This window comes from Chamaea fasciata, unplaced genomic scaffold (genome assembly GCF_029207755.1).
Source record: "Chamaea fasciata isolate MVZ Bird 193981 ecotype frontalis unplaced genomic scaffold, bChaFas1.0.hap1 SCAF_7, whole genome shotgun sequence".
Classification (NCBI taxonomy): Eukaryota; Metazoa; Chordata; class Aves; order Passeriformes; family Sylviidae; genus Chamaea; species Chamaea fasciata.
The window spans coordinates 62,786,980-62,804,371 of NW_027094092.1; positions in this window are offsets into that span (position 1 = coordinate 62,786,980).

Genomic DNA, 17,392 nt, shown 5'->3' on the forward strand with positions numbered 1-17,392 from the left:
GATTTTCACTGTGTGTTCTCTAGTCCTTGAGTCCTTTACCTCAGCCTCTGTGTGTATCACTGTAACCTCCCCCCTTCTGAACCCTGCTTCTTCAGAGCCCTAGACCTTGCAGCCGGGGACGCTCTGCACCGTTAGGGTCCCAAGAGCTGTCCCGCACGCAGGACAGGTACATCCACAGTTGTTCCCTGCCTACCCTAAGAAACGTGGCCCTGAGACAGGGCAGAGGCTGACAGAGCCGAACTCTTTGCGGTGGCAAAAGGCACGAAGCCTTACCAACCGCCGCCTCGAGAGGGAATCAGGAGCACTTCCACCGGCTGCGGAGAGACAGGGAATCCCAGGGTGGGTGGGGCGGGAAACCCCCGTTATCCCCAGCCCTGTTGGATCCTGCTCCCCACTATCGCTTCCTGCCTGGCCCTAGCCTGACTGTGTCTGCACAGGTCAGAGCTTCTGGTGTGTTCCTGCACTAGGGCTGCTGCCTGCACCTGCTCTCAGGGGAAGTGTGCTGGTAGCAGTGCTGTGAGGGCCGCTACACCTGTACTCTGACTTGTATCCTAGCCCGCTCCCCTGAGTTTCACCGTGTGTCCTCTAGTCCTCGAGTCCTTTACCTCAGCCTCTGTGTGTGTGGCTACACCTCCCCCCTTCTAAACCCAACTTCTTTAGAGCCCTGCACCTCGCAGCCAGGCCTTCTGGCATTGTCCTGCATAAGGGCTCCTGCCTGTACCTGCACTCAGGGAAACGGGCATGTCTTTAGGGCTACTCCTTCGGGTCTGGGGTAGGGGTGGGGTCGGGCTGGTACACCTGTACTCTCAATTGGCACATCTTGGACATCCCTATCTCCACACCTGACTCAAAAACCCCTCCTGACAAGTCCTGACCCAGCACTCCACTTTCATCCCCTCTGTGGCTCTGAACCCTCCACTTATCTCTTGGACGTCTGGGGATGAGAATCCACGCCGGGTGCCAAAGAAGGCCGCCTCTCCCTCAGGGAAACTCCTGCTGTCGCCGGGCTGTTGTCTCTTAGTCAGCTACAACAAAGAAAACCAAACATGAATGCGTGATCTTAGCAGCCCATCACCCAAAACCCGACAATTCTGCTACTCACCGTCTCCTAAGCTTGCCTGTGTCCTCGGCCCCGCGCTTCAGCTGCGCTCAGAGGCCAACGCCGGCGTCGCAGGGTCTGCCTGGGTAAAGAGCAGACAAGGTGACGTGGCAGCGCTGGAACTTGAGGGGACCCTCCCTCCTTCTCCTCCCTGACTCACCTCAACTCCTCGGCCGTTATCCAAGCCTACCTGGATGGGGCCTTCCCAAGGAGAAGATCAAGGCTCCATCACAGACTCCTGGAATGCTCCCGGAGGGCTCACGGGTGAGGTGACGCGGGTCTGTCGTCCCGTTGGTGAGAGGGGAGCTCGGCCTCCTGCGAGTGGACTCCCTAAAACGCACAATAACGGAGGCTTAGAGTTGCACCAGCGAGTGAGGCTTGAACAATAGCAACGGCTTCTGTCCACCCGTCACTGCTCACCTCGCCCACGTCAGCTTGACTGCTGAGATCCGGCTTCACCACCTAAAAACAAAGACAAAGAACAGAGCTGTAACACAGCCATCATTTACACCTCCCCTGCAAACAGAAACAGGGACTGACCTTCTCAGGGGAGCCCCCTCACCCAGGATGGGGGGCTCTGCCACAGATTTCATCTCTCTGCATCTGAAACAGAGTCAGGACAAAAGTCAGAGTGCTGCAGGATACCTTGACAGCTCCAGACATCTTGTGGCAATCTAGGAATACCCTCTACAGTCTAACCACACCCCACATCACAAATTTCAAGCCCCCAGGACTATTACCCTCGTACCCCTACACCCAGACTGAGCAGCAAGGCAGAGCAGCTCCGGGCCAAACACACACCAACACCCGTGACACAGCACAGGACAAACGAGGGGACGCAACAGGGACAGAAAACTCTGGCAAGAAGAATGACCCTGAGGGTCCAGAGAACTCGGAATGAGATGACCGAGGTAAGATGGAAGGTGAGCTGGCCAGGCTCAGAGAACCCTGCAGGAACAAGATGCCATCGGGATGACTTATCCCAAGAGACGCAGAGATGGATGCCCGAGAATCCTACGGTCAGAATCCTCCACCTGTCTTTGCATTCTCACAAGACCTAACCCGCCGGAATGGATCAGGGCGGTGCACGGCTGTCAGTACAGCTCAGAACAAGACCTGAAAAGGCATCGGACTGGATGCTTGTGAAGAGAGATGGATTCTGATGAGTGTCCGAGCAGCTGAGGCAAAGGCACCTGGCTGAGGAGCACAGAGATCAGAAATGCTAAGACTGATGCCAGGGGTTTGGACAGGCCCCTGAAAGGACTAAAGGAAAAGACAAGACACCAAACAGACAGAGTGCACAACAGACAAGTGACACAACACACACCAGGACTGCTCTGCCCTGCACACCTCAGCACTGACATGAAAAATGAGACTTTTCCTTCACGTAGCCTAAGGGGTCACATCTGGGACATCCCCAGCTCCAAACCCGACTCAAAAAAATCCCTCCCGCTGACCCCTGCCCTGGTACCCCGCTTTCATCCCCTCTGTGGCTCCAAGCCCTCCACTTATCTCTCAAATGTCTGGGGAGGTGAATCCACGCTGGGCCCCAAAGAAGGCCGCCTCTCCCTCAGAAAAATTCCTCCCGTCACTGGGCTGCTGTCTCCTAGTCAGCTACGATAAAGAAAATCAAATATCAAAGCATAATCTTAGCTGCACATCAGCCAAAACCCAGCAGCTCTGCTACTCACCGTCTCTTAAGCAGGACCGGGTCCTCGGGCCCCGTGCGTGCGTCAGCTGAGCTCGGAGGCCGACGCTCGCAGCGCCAAAGCCTTAGAGGCGTTACTGGCACCGAGCCCACCCACCGTGGCCTCCATTAGGGCTGTGAGCATCCCCGGTTAGAGCAGGACAGGAACGCAGGGTGGACATCCCCGGTGAACCTCAACCCTGTGGACTCTGCCCCACCACGGTCACTTCCTGCCTGGCCCTAGCTTAGGGCTACTGCCTGCACCTCTCAGGACTTCTGGCCTTGTCTTGCGTTAGGATTGCTGCCGGCACCTGCTCTCAGGGAAACGGTGTTGGCAGCAGCGCTGTGAGGGCCGGGATGCCTGTACTCTGACTTGTATCCTAGGCTGTACCCCTGATTTTCACTGTGTGTTCTCTAGTCCTTGAGTCCTTTACCTCAGCCTCTGTGTGTATCACTGTAACCTCCCCCCTTCTGAACCCTGCTTCTTCAGAGCCCTAGACCTTGCAGCCGGGGACGCTCTGCACCGTTAGGGTCCCAAGAGCTGTCCCGCACGCAGGACAGGTACATCCACAGTTGTTCCCTGCCTACCCTAAGAAACGTGGCCCTGAGACAGGGCAGAGGCTGACAGAGCCGAACTCTTTGCGGTGGCAAAAGGCACGAAGCCTTACCAACCGCCGCCTCGAGAGGGAATCAGGAGCACTTCCACCGGCTGCGGAGAGACAGGGAATCCCAGGGTGGGTGGGGCGGGAAACCCCCGTTATCCCCAGCCCTGTTGGATCCTGCTCCCCACTATCGCTTCCTGCCTGGCCCTAGCCTGACTGTGTCTGCACAGGTCAGAGCTTCTGGTGTGTTCCTGCACTAGGGCTGCTGCCTGCACCTGCTCTCAGGGGAAGTGTGCTGGTAGCAGTGCTGTGAGGGCCGCTACACCTGTACTCTGACTTGTATCCTAGCCTGCTCCCCTGAGTTTCACCGTGTGTCCTCTAGTCCTCGAGTCCTTTACCTCAGCCTCTGTGTGTGTGGCTACACCTCCCCCCTTCTAAACCCAACTTCTTTAGAGCCCTGCACCTCGCAGCCAGGCCTTCTGGCATTGTCCTGCATAAGGGCTCCTGCCTGTACCTGCACTCAGGGAAACGGGCATGTCTTTAGGGCTACTCCTTCGGGTCTGGGGTAGGGGTGGGGTCGGGCTGGTACACCTGTACTCTCAATTGGCACATCTTGGACATCCCTATCTCCACACCTGACTCAAAAACCCCTCCTGACAAGTCCTGACCCAGCACTCCACTTTCATCCCCTCTGTGGCTCTGAACCCTCCACTTATCTCTTGGACGTCTGGGGATGAGAATCCACGCCGGGTGCCAAAGAAGGCCGCCTCTCCCTCAGGGAAACTCCTGCTGTCGCCGGGCTGTTGTCTCTTAGTCAGCTACAACAAAGAAAACCAAACATGAATGCGTGATCTTAGCAGCCCATCACCCAAAACCCGACAATTCTGCTACTCACCGTCTCCTAAGCTTGCCTGTGTCCTCGGCCCCGCGCTTCAGCTGCGCTCAGAGGCCAACGCCGGCGTCGCAGGGTCTGCCTGGGTAAAGAGCAGACAAGGTGACGTGGCAGCGCTGGAACTTGAGGGGACCCTCCCTCCTTCTCCTCCCTGACTCACCTCAACTCCTCGGCCGTTATCCAAGCCTACCTGGATGGGGCCTTCACAAGGAGAAGATCAAGGCTCCATCACAGACTCCTGGAATGCTCCCGGAGGGCTCACGGGTGAGGTGACGCGGGTCTGTCGTCCCGTTGGTGAGAGGGGAGCTCGGCCTCCTGCGAGTGGACTCCCTAAAACGCACAATAACGGAGGCTTAGAGTTGCACCAGCGAGTGAGGCTTGAACAATAGCAACGGCTTCTGTCCACCCGTCACTGCTCACCTCGCCCACGTCAGCTTGACTGCTGAGATCCGGCTTCACCACCTAAAAACAAAGACAAAGAACAGAGCTGTAACACAGCCATCATTTACACCTCCCCTGCAAACAGAAACAGGGACTGACCTTCTCAGGGGAGCCCCCTCACCCAGGATGGGGGGCTCTGCCACAGATTTCATCTCTCTGCATCTGAAACAGAGTCAGGACAAAAGTCAGAGTGCTGCAGGATACCTTGACAGCTCCAGACATCTTGTGGCAATCTAGGAATACCCTCTACAGTCTAACCACACCCCACATCACAAATTTCAAGCCCCCAGGACTATTACCCTCGTACCCCTACACCCAGACTGAGCAGCAAGGCAGAGCAGCTCCGGGCCAAACACACACCAACACCCGTGACACAGCACAGGACAAACGAGGGGACGCAACAGGGACAGAAAACTCTGGCAAGAAGAATGACCCTGAGGGTCCAGAGAACTCGGAATGAGATGACCGAGGTAAGATGGAAGGTGAGCTGGCCAGGCTCAGAGAACCCTGCAGGAACAAGATGCCATCGGGATGACTTATCCCAAGAGACGCAGAGATGGATGCCCGAGAATCCTACGGTCAGAATCCTCCACCTGTCTTTGCATTCTCACAAGACCTAACCCGCCGGAATGGATCAGGGCGGTGCACGGCTGTCAGTACAGCTCAGAACAAGACCTGAAAAGGCATCGGACTGGATGCTTGTGAAGAGAGATGGATTCTGATGAGTGTCCGAGCAGCTGAGACAAAGGCACCTGGCTGAGGAGCACAGAGATCAGAAATGCTAAGACTGATGCCAGGGGTTTGGACAGGCCCCTGAAAGGACTAAAGGAAAAGACAAGACACCAAACAGACAGAGTGCACAACAGACAAGTGACACAACACACACCAGGACTGCTCTGCCCTGCACACCTCAGCACTGACATGAAAAATGAGACTTTTCCTTCACGTAGCCTAAGGGGTCACATCTGGGACATCCCCAGCTCCAAACCCGACTCAAAAAAATCCCTCCCGCTGACCCCTGCCCTGGTACCCCGCTTTCATCCCCTCTGTGGCTCCAAGCCCTCCACTTATCTCTCAAATGTCTGGGGAGGTGAATCCACGCCGGGTGCCAAAGAAGGCCGCCTCTCCCTCAGAAAAATTCCTCCCGTCACTGGGCTGCTGTCTCCTAGTCAGCTACGATAAAGAAAATCAAATATCAAAGCATAATCTTAGCTGCACATCAGCCAAAACCCAGCAGCTCTGCTACTCACCGTCTCTTAAGCAGCACCGGGTCCTCGGGCCCCGTGCGTGCGTCAGCTGAGCTCGGAGGCCGACGCTCGCAGCGCCAAAGCCTTAGAGGCGTTACTGGCACCGAGCCCACCCACCGTGGCCTCCATTAGGGCTGTGAGCATCCCCGGTTAGAGCAGGACAGGAACGCAGGGTGGACATCCCCGGTGAACCTCAACCCTGTGGACTCTGCCCCACCACTGTCACTTCCTGCCTGGCCCTAGCTTAGGGCTACTGCCTGCACCTCTCAGGACTTCTGGCCTTGTCTTGCGTTAGGATTGCTGCCGGCACCTGCTCTCAGGGAAACGGTGTTGGCAGCAGCGCTGTGAGGGCCGGGATGCCTGTACTCTGACTTGTATCCTAGGCTGTACCCCTGATTTTCACTGTGTGTTCTCTAGTCCTTGAGTCCTTTACCTCAGCCTCTGTGTGTATCACTGTAACCTCCCCCCTTCTGAACCCTGCTTCTTCAGAGCCCTAGACCTTGCAGCCGGGGACGCTCTGCACCGTTAGGGTCCCAAGAGCTGTCCCGCACGCAGGACAGGTACATCCACAGTTGTTCCCTGCCTACCCTAAGAAACGTGGCCCTGAGACAGGGCAGAGGCTGACAGAGCCGAACTCTTTGCGGTGGCAAAAGGCACGAAGCCTTACCAACCGCCGCCTCGAGAGGGAATCAGGAGCACTTCCACCGGCTGCGGAGAGACAGGGAATCCCAGGGTGGGTGGGGCGGGAAACCCCCGTTATCCCCAGCCCTGTTGGATCCTGCTCCCCACTATCGCTTCCTGCCTGGCCCTAGCCTGACTGTGTCTGCACAGGTCAGAGCTTCTGGTGTGTTCCTGCACTAGGGCTGCTGCCTGCACCTGCTCTCAGGGGAAGTGTGCTGGTAGCAGTGCTGTGAGGGCCGCTACACCTGTACTCTGACTTGTATCCTAGCCTGCTCCCCTGAGTTTCACCGTGTGTTCTCTAGTCCTCGAGTCCTTTACCTCAGCCTCTGTGTGTGTGGCTACACCTCCCCCCTTCTAAACCCAACTTCTTTAGAGCCCTGCACCTCGCAGCCAGGCCTTCTGGCATTGTCCTGCATAAGGGCTCCTGCCTGTACCTGCACTCAGGGAAACGGGCATGTCTTTAGGGCTACTCCTTCGGGTCTGGGGTAGGGGTGGGGTCGGGCTGGTACACCTGTACTCTCAATTGGCACATCTTGGACATCCCTATCTCCACACCTGACTCAAAAACCCCTCCTGACAAGTCCTGACCCAGCACTCCACTTTCATCCCCTCTGTGGCTCTGAACCCTCCACTTATCTCTTGGACGTCTGGGGATGAGAATCCACGCCGGGTGCCACAGAATGCCGCCTCGCCCTCTGGGAATTTCCTGCTGTCACCAGGCTGCTGTCTCTTATTCGGCTACAAGAAATAAAACAAACATCGATGTATGATCTCAGCAGATCTGTTGGCCAATCGGTCAGGGCGTAAGACAAGTGGACCACCTAAAACACACAAACAATAACATATGCTGAAGAGTTACATCAGAAACACCACCACACTTAACTGCATAAACATATAAATTTTCAAACAGACAACTCCAAAAAAATTCCAGCAAAAAAAGCCAACTCTTATCACCCCTAGTCAAACTACTGAATATAATAAAAACAACACCATGTCCAAACCCCTTAATAATACTCCAGAACATATACTCAGAGCCCCCCCAAAGTTAAAGACCTCCCTCTAGCCAAATAAAAAGGAAAAAGCCCACGTCTTGCGACCTATATTAATTCATTAACTTAAAACTTTAAAAATAAACATTAAAGTTTAAACCTTTAGACAACACTAGCACACCATAGACGCCAATCCCATCACTACATGCCAAACCAAAACTTATTTCAACCTTTTGTGCTGCTGCTGCTCGGCACAAAGGTTTGTCCCTCAGCACCTCCTGAAGTAATGTTCCACGCCCAAGGCCTCCCCCAGCCCCTGTGAGATGAACTCACCATCCTTCCATGAGCCTCACCTGGGAGCCCAGCATAAACCCCTCTCCTCCCGCAGCTCCGTGCCAAACTCAGCTCGGGCTCCCCTCTTAAAGCAGTGCTGGCAGGACCCGCCCCCTCGTTATCCTTTACAGCTTCCACCTGTCCCCTCATCAGTGTGACAGCTCTCACCTGGGGCTGCTCTGTCCCCTCAATCATCCTGTGACAGCTCTCACCTGCAGCTGCTGCCAGTCCCTGCTGCTCATTTCCTGGACATTGCACTGTGTGCACTGACACGCTGGGGCACCGGGCTTTCCTTGCTGTGAATAAGGATCCCTCTGCTCCTGCACGTGCCCAAGGCTGAAACTGGGATTCCACCTCCTAAATTCCGTTTGTGTGAGGTTCACAATTCCTAAGGAAATTTCCCAGCAATCGTTACCCTTCATTTACATTTTCTCCTTTGGAATCATCACTACCTTGTCTTTCTGTGCAAGGGTTCCAAACGTTCATTGGGAGTTCAGTAGCTGGGTTGGCTTGTTTATAACTTAGCTGACAATCCCAGGCTAAATCCAAACACCCAGAATTACAGGCAAATACGGAGACAGTTTATAAATACTGCCCTCCCCTGGTAGGTAGCTCTTCCTTGCACTTCCCTGGAGCAGATTTACTCCATCCTTTCTTCCCAAAAGCACCTCTCCAGCACAAATCCCACTTTTTGGACACAAACCAAACAGAAATCTACTACAGCGCGGCCTGGGGGGGGGCCGGGGTGGAGCCCAAGGCCACTGTCCAACCAGTGCTGCCTCTGGCTCCTCGTTATTTACACTGAGAGCATATTGTAGGACGCTCTGCAGCCTTTCTTTGCCATTCTGTATTGGAAAGAGGATGGATAGTAATGACACACACGTCCACAAACAGTCTTTACGGTTCTTCAAAAAGTTAATAATGCCTGTAATAAAAATGGTAAGTAATATTGTGTCTCAGATTGTTTAAGAAAGTGGAAGTTCGAGCTTTAATGTCCTCCTGAGAGACGCTGAATAAAATCTGTCCCCTGAGTTTGCACACAGAAATAAAATACCGATTTTTTTGATCAAACAAGTTAGGTCTGTATGAAAACAGCTGAGGAGGCTTTCATGGCTCAGTGTGATAATGGCAGAGCACAGAACATTAAAGATGGAATGTTAGTTCCCTGAATTAATGCCCTGATGGAGATAAATTCTTTTGCAAAGAGACACAATAGTTTCCTCTCCTTGTTTCTGAGTTCCCGAGCGATCCTGTAATTCCTAACCTGCACGAGTGCAGACCCATCTGACACGGGTAAGTGACATATCCGGCTCCTGGGCTCCAAGCCACGTGTCCCCGATGTCAACGGAAGTCAGGAACACAAAAACAGCTGTGGAAGAAAGTTGAGAGAAAAATCAGAACATATATTCTTCCCTTTCCACACAGTAATACCAAGCCAAGCTGTTCACCTCCAGGATTATGTTTTTAAATGGCTCCCTAACTACTTTTCCTAGATGGAAAATCTGGAGTGGCTTTGCCCATGCAAAACTAATGATCCTACTCACAAGAAGGAACAAACCAGTCTCCTGTTAAACAAAACAGTTTGAAATCTGACCTGTCAGCTGCTATCATTGACCAGCAATAGCAGTCAGCATCCAGGCCTAAGTGGACATTTTTTTGCAGACTATCTCCCCTCTTGAAATCATTTTGGGTTTTTTTTTTTTACACCTTTTGTTTCATTTTAGTCCTTGTGTCCCAACACAAAATTTTGTGTCCTAACACGATCAACAACAAATACAGAATTAGCTCAATAAAACCGCACTTTTCTGATGGAAATGTCACCTCTAGAAACTGCAAGGTTTTTATAGGAATACTGTCTCAAGAATTCAGTAACTTCAGGTATTCCATACCACATGATCCTGAGATTGCTTGGGCATCCAGAGTTTATAGTATTGGCTGAACTGGTAGAGCTGAGGATACTTAACAACTTTCAGGGACTTGAGATCTTTATCATAGGGCTGGAACATCAAGCAGAGAGCAAGTGGTTCTCTCTGAGAGGGCAGGAGGTCAGTGAAAACAGCAACAAGGTACTCCACGATGCGTGCTCCTAGAAAAGTAAAAATAAATTAAACTATTAACATGAGCACAGACACTGGGGCAACCCTCATTCCTTTGGGCCTCGGCAGCAGCCCACAAAGCATCACTCAGAAAAGTATTGAATAAGATCAAGAAGTGTTTGTAGTGACCTAGACAAATGTTCCTGACCACTGAGATACCTGAAAAATCCTCCACACATCAGTACTTGCTGAAGTAAATAATCCACCCTCACTGTGTTGTGCTAAACATGCCTGTATTTCAACAGCAAAACACCCCTGCCAAGCCCCACCTCAGCGAAGAGCTGATTTGCACCGGGGGCACGCACCCCAGTGAACGTGTGCAAGTTAAATAGAATTTTCTTTCAGAATTGGGACTTCCAGTCCACCCCCGGTGCTACTCGATCGCCAAATACACCCAGAGAACGCAGTGAGGTGCTGTGGAGTTGGCAAGTCCTGCTCCAAGCCCGCCTGATGCCCCTGGGACTCCAGCGCTTTCTTCAAGGAGGTGGCAGAACTTTGCCACCAGAGCTTCATTTCTGGAATAGTTTTCTTTGGAAAATGCATCCATTTCCTATTTAACAGCGCAGTCCTCTCTCCCTGATCTCGGAAGAGCTGCCTACAGCCATGGAAACCACTTTCCTCTCCTGGTCTCCACACTCTGTCCTTTAAAACACTGTGTTACTGAAGCCAACTACCTCCAGACCCAGACTGTCCATGCAGGGGCAGTGTCTCTTCTCTTCAAGGTCAGGGAAAAGTGGCAGAGGCACCTACAGAGCTTCAATGCCTCTCTTGAGCAAGAAACACCGTGGATTTGAATCTCCTTCTGCTTGCAGGGAAGATAATGTCATGTCTTAAGCTAAAAAACGATAAATGGTAAAAAAATTATTAAAAATGGGTAAAAATGATGCCAATTCTCACTCCACTGGTAGAAATGACACATTAAACCAAAAAATCTGTACCTGTTCCAGTTTCAGACTGAAGCAACAGCATATTCCTGGCTTCCAACGCAGCAGAAACAACAGCACTGAAGGGAAATGTTTGGACAATCACATCTTCATTTAAAGAGAGCCCAATTTCTTCATCTAAGCCATCACTGCCCTCGCTCAGGACATCCACCATATAATCAGGACATCTAATAAGTGAAGAAAAAAATCTAAGCAGAGGATCTAGACTAACTGGGAAAACAACAGAGGCAGAACGCAACACTCCAGGAATATAAGGCATTTTTTTTAAATTCAATCCCTCCAAAAAAAAAAAAAAAATCAAAGAAAGGATGAAAGCCCCATTTGTCACGCAATACATTGTTAAGTGCAACACAAAAATCACAGCTGAACTTCACTCTGCCTGTCAATGCTGCTGTCCAGCACAGGCTGCCCAGAGAAGCTGTCGCTGCCCCCGGATCCCCGGCAGTGCCCAAAGCCAGGCTGGATGGGGCTTGGAGCACCCTGGGCTACTGAAAGGTCTCCCTGTCCATAGCAGGGGGTGAAACTGACAAGCTTTAAGGGGCCTCCCCATCCAAACCATTCTGGGATTCCACAATTCTATGAACAGCCCCAGGCAGAAGGACTAAATTTCCATTTGAGTTCAAAAATGCTGCTGCAAGAGCATGAATAGAGACTTCAAATACTGTTAAAGTGGCACAACCACATCAGAAATTACTTTTGGGGGTTAAAGTGGTAACTGCAACTCCAACTTCTACTTCTGATACCAAGTTCACATGGAGGGCTGAGTCCTGGAGGTCCTTACTTAACAGGATTTCTATAGTTATCCATCCCCAGTTTGCTTACTGGGGATAGAAAATGTAGCCCCAAGTTGTGAAATTGTGTTTGAGGAGTCACCACATACCAGCAATGTGAGAGACGGGGATGCTGATGTTATCAGAGTCCTGTTTAATTAAACACGGTGACCTGGAGCATGCTGGCTTCCTGAACCAGGTCTGCTGCCTTGTCTGTGCAGGGGCAGGGCTCTGGCACCAGCTTCAGCAGGATCTGTCAGCAAAGGTGGAGAGGAAGGTAAGTGCGCTGGCTGTCAAGCGCAGGGGAAGCATATGCTGCTAAGAAAGACCGTGTGCAAAAAGGTGTTGGAAGATGGGCAGGTTTTAGAAGGACAACTTCCATATCACTTCTGCAGCATTCTGTCTACGGTTCCTGCTCTGCATGGGAGTGGAAAAAAGAAAGGTCCACTGCAATTTGGCATCCAGATTGCTACCACAGACTGAGTCCCTGGGGAGACCGCACTGGAAATGAAGCACTGGGCATTCAACATCCTGAAGAGTAACAGCAAGTGTCAGCTTTCCTTGTAAAAGACCACAATTCACTGAGGTCTGATAATTTTGGCACCTAAAGAGGAGATAAAAGGTACCACACATACGGCTCTCTACACTTATACCAACAATGCTGTAATAAGAACTGATCCTTTTGGATTGCATTTTCCTGCAAATAATTTTCCTGTCCTCCCATTTGAGACAAGAATGATGCCACCTCTGTATAAAGAACCCCAAACAATGCTTTTCTGAGAATCCATTCACTGGTCTTTGACAGGTTTCTCAACAACAGAACAAAATCTCTAGTTCCCACCAACATTATTCTTTGCATTGTTCATCCAGCTAATTTGAACACTGTTACCCTTTCCAAAAACTGAATCACTGCTTCCTTCTGGTCTTCTTTTGCATTATCCAAATGTTCCAGCCAAACTGAAAGTTCCCTTCCATGTGTACTCAAACACGCCACTGTCACGTAAAACCTGTCCAGGAAACAAAGGGGGAGGTGTGTAAATAAACCTCAAAACACCTCAAATACAAAACTCCAAGAGATGCAGATCTTTTTGTACAGTAACTTCATGATCCCTTCTTTTGGGAAAGGAAAGAGGAAGCGCAGGTCGATGAAAAGAAGTACCTGCCACTCTCCTCACCCCCTCAACTCAAGAGGCCTTTTCTTTCCACTCACTAGTGGGACTTGTCAACTGCATAGTGGACAATAAAAACCTTACCTCTATAATTTCTGGAAAGCAGGTTATACTGCTTTCAGAGGGTTGTACATCTTCATGTCATCACAGGCAGAAAAAAAAGTGCGCCTTACAAATAGCCTGTAGGACAGTTTAGAAAACTACTGATCTAACAAAGAAAATCATCGCTAAATTAAACCTGAATCCGGTGTCGACCACACAATCATGCAGTAAAGGTATCTGCTGCTTCAAGAACAAATTTTACCATCCTGGCATTTCAGACCTGTGGGATATAGTGAATATCCCGATATTTCAATTCAAATACGTACCCTGAAGATTAATTGTTTGCTGGAAGTTTTCAGATGAGAGTGGGTACTTGTAACAAACATTTTCATCAGTAAATAGAAGACTGATTTTTTCACCAGATAGCTTCTCTGTTTCAGAGATGTCCTACAAGAAAAATGTATTAGAATTCCTCTGCTACAGCAACACTGTATAGGACTATGTTGCACTGACAATGATACGCAAGGTAAGCGTGTTACTTTATAGACCTGCCCAAAAGTCCCAAGGCCAGAAACCAGTGGGATCATTCACACTACTTTGCAGTCAATGAGCCAGCATCGTTGCATTCATTTGCAAAATGTTTGCCTGAAAAGCGGAAGAAGACCGTAGTAACAGAAACCCCCAACTATTGAAAGGGCCCAAGACAAAGCAACTTCCCTCATCAATCATATTTCATTCCCTAATCATTCCATGTCTATCCCTGCTACCTCCGCAAAGCCAGGTCCACTCTTTTCTCCTGACGTGACAAGCCAAGTCTTGACAGAGTTCTTATTTGACAAGCCTGCAGTAAAATAGAGTTGGGGCCCTGATGGCTCCCACCTACTATGGAGAGCATTAAAAAATGTTGGAATCCTCCTTGGGAAGGGGTGGGACGGCTCCCATCAGTAGCTCATTTCCCTGGTCTGCAGCTCAGGCTTTCCAGACAAGTGGAATCCAGCACACTCTTTCTTGTGAGGGAACATCTCCAGAGACACAAAGAGCTACAGCAACATCCTCCTCCGTTCATCAGGGAGGCAAAAAATGTTTTCCCTGTAAAAAACCTTCCAGCTCAGAAGGGAGTTTTCACTACTGCTAAGACTGTAATTCCTGCTGCTTTACAAAAGGGTCACCCCTAAAATGTCTGGACTAATTTAAAACAAGGCGATGCCAGAGGTAAACATTTGAGGACAACAGAGCAAGCAAACATAACTTTGCACCAGCCTCTTACCTGTACTCTGAACCAGGCAAACTTGTTGGCAGGAAGTTCCAAAGCCACTTTCAGGATCTGGTGCTGCAGAAGAGGAGGGACCTCCTCCCGCAGGCCCTTTCCAGTGACGATACCTGAGGTGCGAACGCAAGAAACAAACTTCACTTCGGTCCATCTGCCTGAGACTTCAGAACATTCCTGTTTTAGGGTTTAGAACACAACTGTGAGACAAGCTGGCAATTCACAGATCTTCATGTCATGGGATCCCCAGACACACTGCAGCGAAGGCTGGCCAACCCAAGGCGGGAATCCAGCCCTCAGAGGGAGATTTCATCACCTAACCCCAGCACAAAGCACTGGTCGTGCATGGAAATATAAAATCTCTTCTATCAGTCTCAGCAACCTTGAAAAGCTGTGACCTACAGGCAGGACAAAGGACAAACTGGAGAGCAAAATACAGAATTTAACTCAACAAATGCTTATACCACGACAATACTTGCTCCAGACAATGGAACTTCACACTCATGTCTCTCCCTGCATCCCTGCTATCACCAGCTCATGAATAACCTCACTTATTCTTGTGACAGGTCAGGGAGCTCTCGCAGTGCAATCAGAACCTGAGCTGCCCCCATCTGACCTGACATCAGCAGCACAAAGCACTGGTGTCTGAGCCTCTCGGAGCCTGGGTAGGATCTTTGTGGCCCTCATCAGAGAAACAACAACACATTTTAAAAAGTCACCACCCAGGCAATCCAACAGTAAGACCAAACAACAAAAACTTAATAAATAATAAAAACAGAACAGAGAAACTAAAATGGGCTACTTTTAGAAAACAGTTCCTTTATCTCCACAGAAAAGCAAACCTTCCCTTCTGCTGTGGACTTTGTAAACAGCCAGAGAAAACACTGGAGGAAATACAAACCCCCATCACATACCTTTTAGCAGCTTGCTAAAATCAAAGTTGCTTTGTGCTACCAAGTGGGGCACAACCTTCTGATAAAGACATGACCTGAAGCAGTGCAGCTTTCAGAAGCAGCATCTCAGCATCATCTGAACCTAAACAAAATATTTCCATAATTGGCTTCTCCTTCCTTCACAGCAAGAGTGGAGTGTCGCACCTCCATTACCCAGCACAAGCATTAGCAACTTTATTTCCAGCACGCTTGCCTAGGAAACGACCTGCCGTCTTCCCAACAGGAATGAGAAAAACACCCACGGAATCCCCAGTTTCCTTCCCCACACCTTCCTGTATGAATACTTTCAAAACTAAATCCACTTATTCGGTGCTTAGATCGAGAGCTGCCGTTTCTAATTTGACTCACAAGTGCTCACACATATAAAGCACAACCTGAGCATCTGAATACTCCCTGTAAGAACCCCACCAGTCCCACTGCTGTTCAGTGCAGGGCTGAACAACAGGAAAAAGCGAAGGAAAGGATATGGTCGTGCTGCCGATTTCTGGGCGCGCTACTTTTAGCTAATGTCAGGTAGGTTTGGCTGGGGAAGTGCACGAGACAGTACACTACAGTTTGTGAAAAATTTATTCTTTCAGTTAAAAATTTCTCTCTTTCCCTTTCCCCTTTCAAAATAAGACTTGCCAGCGTAAGCTTTTGGCAAGAGGCAGACAACAAATACCTGTCTGAGAGAAACAGCAGTAGCACTTAATGCAACTGTTCACTTCCTAGGAAAAGCCATAGGTTTCAGTTGTAACAGGAGGAGGCATAAAAGCTACTTGTTATCCAGCCATTAATGAAAGCAAGCAAAGCACATGGACCAAAACAATCAACACCTAACTCTTCCCTGTTAACTTCATCTCCCTCAGGGAGCTAGAAAGAACTGGATGAAAGCCACAAATAAACTTTGTTTGCCTGAGTCTCAGCTCCCATTAGAAAGGAATTCTCTAGAGGCCACTATGCAAATAAAGCTGTTAAAGGTGAACTGGGAGTAAGTGACAGCATGATGACCACAGAATGCTGAGGAACTACAGCTGCAGTCCTACAGAACCTAGCTGCCCCACTGGTTTCCAAGACTTGGACTGTCAGTGCTGACATCTTGCTGCCCCATTAGTGCTCTCTACCTGGTTTGCATTTTAATTAGGTCATGTAAATGACCGTGCCTTAGAAAACAAAAACCCAAATGCAATTATGAAGTACCTTTTAATTCCAGCACCTGTGCCAAGACTGCATTGCCACCAGCAATGAGAAAGGAGAGAGCAAACTGAATACAGGCCATGTGGGCATCTGTTCTCCCCTGGAAACATAAAAATGTAAATATAAAATTAAAAAAAAAGCTGTCAGCACACAGGCGGTACCCAACTGCAGAATCAATACTGCAACTGCTGATTACCTGTACCAGCGCCACAAATGGGTAAATGAAACAACTTCTGTAAACATGCTGCATGCAGCCACAGACCCACATTTACATGCAATACATCCACAGTGTATTCAGCTAAAACGCTTCTGGCATGAAGCAGATCACTTTTACCTAAAAAGGAAAATGTGCTAGTTCACGTGCTCTTCAATTCCAGAGATATGAGACCAGGCCACAGATCTAAAGAAAAAGGAAACATTAACAGCAGTTTCATGCCAAACCCTGCGTCACTGAACCTCCTCACTTGTGCCCTGCTTGGTCAGGTCACAAAAATGCCCATTAAAAGGGGCAAGTATAAAACTACCAACTCAGGCACAGTGGAAGCAGCGACACCCTGACCTGTAACAGCACCACAGGATATGAACAACGGATCACGGAATGGTTCGAGTTGGAAAGGATCCTAAGGATCACCTCATTCACCTCCTGCCATGGGCAGAGATGGCTTCCACTATCCCAGGGTGCTCCAAGCCCTGTCCAACCTGACCTTGGACACTTCCAGGGACAGGGCAGTGACAGCTTCTCTGGGCAACCTGTGCTGGACAGCATCTCACCACCCTCATGGCCAAGAATCTCCCCCCAATATCCTATGTAAATACACCCTCTTTTAAAAAAAACCTCATCCCTCATCCTATCACTACACTCCCTGACAGAGTCCCCCCATGGTTTACAATTTTTTTTAAACCTGCTGTGCAAAATAATCTGCATGTAAAGATGATTCTGTGTATGCAAAAGATAAGGCAGCAGGGACTCATGAAAAGGCTGAAAGAAGAAATATAGAAACAAA